The following is a 3705-nucleotide window of genomic DNA, read 5'->3' on the forward strand; positions in this document are numbered from 1 at the left end:
AGCCCATTCCCAGATTTCCACGTGTAAATATTTCTAATATTGGTTTTCATGGGTAAATCATGTAAATTCAAAAAATTTATTTCCATATCCTATAATTTCTAGCACTTAAAAAAAGCATGTTTTATTTCACTGCCGTTATGAGCCTTTGCTAACACAGGGTAAAAATTAAATGTTGGCTGTAGGTTGCAATTTATGCATAGTCAGAATATAAAAGCCAAAAAGTAGAACTACTGCAAAGCTAAAAGAAAAGGAAAACAATATTGGTTCTAATGGATTTTTGATTGCCAGTTGCAATATTCTTGCTTTCCATTTTCCTTGTGAGGTAAACGCCGCTTTCTCAATGGGACACGTGCATAGCTATGAGCAATAACAGTAATGTTATATCCAATAATTACTCGACACAAGTTTCCTGACTAGGAGAATTGAATTTTGGTTTCTAATATGACTAATGTATGCTAATATGACTTAAATTGCACAGAACTGAAAAATGGTTGCTTTTATGCTGTTCAAAAAAACTGTTGGTCTTAATTTCATAGAAGGAATTATCCCCGTGTTCTAAAAATTCTGCACCGAAGGTGTTTACATGCTGAAAAGATTTCGTTTAAAAGATAGCAATTTAAATATAAGATTTTAAGCCATTATTTTAAGTCACATCTGCTGTAATCTCTAAAATACAATCACTCCCATTTTGCTGAGTTAGTATACCAAATGAGGAATTGGAGGTTTAATTCTATTTGGAAAAGGATCTGTCTTCTTTAGTCTACTCCTGGCTGATTATTTTCAGCTTAAAATATCAATCTTTAAAAAAAAAAATCAATGTTTATTAAATATTTATTAAAAAGTTGTCCAGTTTATCTTTCAAGCACAATTTCTTTGAATATGAATAGGAAAAAAAATATTTCATAGAGGCTTCCAAAGTAAATTCCAGAACATTCCCTGAAAATAAATAAATTAATTAATTAATTAAAAAAATGAAAAAAAAGAATATTCCCTGACCACACATCCTAGGATTTAACAATTCTCCTCCAGGAAAGTCCTACTATATTACCTACAAATCATTTGTGCTCCAACCCAAACCCATATCCTCTGGTTGCATCCTCTGCAAAAATTGAGAACTGCCGGCCACCAGCCTTTTGAAAAATAACTTTGCATGTACTTGGATTTCTTTGCTAAATTTATCCTAAGTCAATAAAAAAAAAAAAAATCTATGTGTAAGAGTTCCCTTTTGGGGCCTCCTAGGCTGCCCAATGTTATTAAAACAACAATTTTTTTCCTGTATATACAGCAGAAATATATATAGCATTAAAATGTGCATGAAAGCCTATGTTTTTGCCACTGCTCAGAATGCTTGTTAGATATATCCATGAATTTTACCTTAAAAGTAATGACTTCCAAGTTGTGTAGTTTTGTTGCAGACACTCTCTCTGCATTGGCCACTGCCGTTTCTTTTTATTCCATGTTTCTCTGGGAGTGCCCTCCTCTCCCATCTTTAGCCGTGGCTTTCCAGTGGAATGAACCCTATTTTCAGCTCAGAGGTGGGCCCGTAAGGGCTCAAATTAATCATGACCTCTCGCTCCTCTCTACCCTACTGAACATCAACATTTTAACTAATTGATGAAGATGAGGCTACATGGCTCAACCTTGGCCAGTGATAGATGAGCGCAGATTTGCTGGGGCTTTGGTAAAAAAGCGTTCTCTCTGTCTCCATAATGGGACCAGAAGAGATGCCCTCCTTCCTAAATGGTATGGAGCGAGCAGAGGTGGCAGGAGCCTGTGCCACTGCTCCGATGAGATCCGAGACCCTGGACGTGAAGCTGATGACAGGGAGGGCAGGGTCTAGAGAAGGGAATCGTGAATCTCTTGATAGAAGGGCAGCCCTCCTCTGGGCTGTTCTGTTAAATTAAAACATGGATATAGCTTTGTTTATATATATCGTGCATATGCCTATATTTTTGTTTAGGTCACTATCAGGTGATTTTCCTATCACTTGAATAAAAGATTATTAATGCATAAAATATTCCGGTTAAATGTTTTTGGTTTAAAAAATTGTTTGATTGGCAAACCAGACACACCTAATAAATGTTTGGGAACATAAATATTAAAAATATATGTGTTCTCCAGATTCACTTCTCTGAATGCTAATAGTATTCATTATCTCTGTGAATACTTTTTTTTCCCTCTTCTAACTACAGATGTCTAAAAATAATAAATGACTATGATAGAATTCTTCAAAAGAACAAACTTTAATCCTCCAAACATGCCAATCTCAAATTATTGATATACTGACGACCTTTATATGATTAGATGCAAATAAGAAAGCAATTAAGTCATTATTCATTAGTACTAATGAGCATGTTATTCAGGCTTATTTCTCAAGTAAAAGAAAATAAGCGACTATGAGAAAAGGGTGAAAACAGGATTAGAATCCTAAACACCAGTCATACTGCCCTGGGGTGTGGGGCTCCTGGGGAAGGCAGTTAAGCAGCCAAGGAAGGGGGCAGGAGAGAGACAGTGTTTCAGTCTATATTTCCTTATTCCTCCTAAATTTGAACAGGTACAATTATTACCTATGCAAAAGTAAATATTTTAAAACCACAAAAAATAACAATATTATATGTCAATTATATTTCAACAAAGCTGGGGGAAGAATCATCTGCCACTTGCCATCATTTTGGGGAAATGAATTATTGAGAGTCAGGTTTGCATTTTCTAAGTTAATGCATCCCTTATACCATTTTCTCTTTTATAAATATTTGAAGGCTTCTTCTCCTTTGTTCTCTCAAAGATACTCTGTTGTCCTTAAAAGTATTTTTTTCCTATTTTTCTCTAATTATGTTATTTCTGTAACAATTCTTTCTACCAGTCATGTTCTTCTGCTCTAAACACTGTCTACCCAAATTTCAGCTTCCTTTTCTTTTTCTTTGTAAGACCTAGAGATAATTACATGCTTTAAACATACACACACGGACTTTTTGCTTTCATTAAAATAAGGCTCCATAAACCCAAGACTGTGCAATCTGCTGCTACATTTGATGGCCAGCATTCGTGCGACTGACTTTGACCAGTAGATTTCAAATATAATAAAATCGTTATTTATTTATCTACCAAATATGCATTATCTCTTTTGCTACTGGCATTGTCTTTGACATTGCAAATATAATTATTTGCAAATGAGAACCTTCAAGTAATTTGCTCTTGTTAACATTTAATTAATTTACATTACATGGAAACATTAGGAGCTTTTGACATTATTTAAAACCAGGATGTGTCAAATTTAAATTTCAGTGATAATATCCTTTATTTCATTCTCATCCTTGTAGCAAAATCTAGAAGACTAGGCTGAGAAAAGAAATTGGAAATGAAAGCATCTGGAGATAGGTTGTGACTGGATTTAGAACTGTTCAAGAAAATGTTGCATCCTGATGTCGCATAATTGGAGGCATGTTTTTTGCTTGGACGTTAAGCAGTAAGTCCCCTCAAGGATGTTGTTCCCATGAGAACGTATTCCAACCGTCTCATCCTTTACAGAAGACTGTTTTTGTTTTGAAAAGGTAGTCACCCAAGACATGGGTTTTCAGGTTAAAGAAGGTATTTAAGTAGTGTGTTTAATTTACTTGATTATAATTTTTACTTGGTATGGTTTGTGGAAAATAAATACTAAGCACCCCCCATGGTTTTCATGATCAAACCATTTTGGGGGGATAC

Source organism: Canis lupus, chromosome 13 (genome assembly GCF_048164855.1).
Source record: "Canis lupus baileyi chromosome 13, mCanLup2.hap1, whole genome shotgun sequence".
Lineage (NCBI taxonomy): Eukaryota > Metazoa > Chordata > Mammalia > Carnivora > Canidae > Canis > Canis lupus.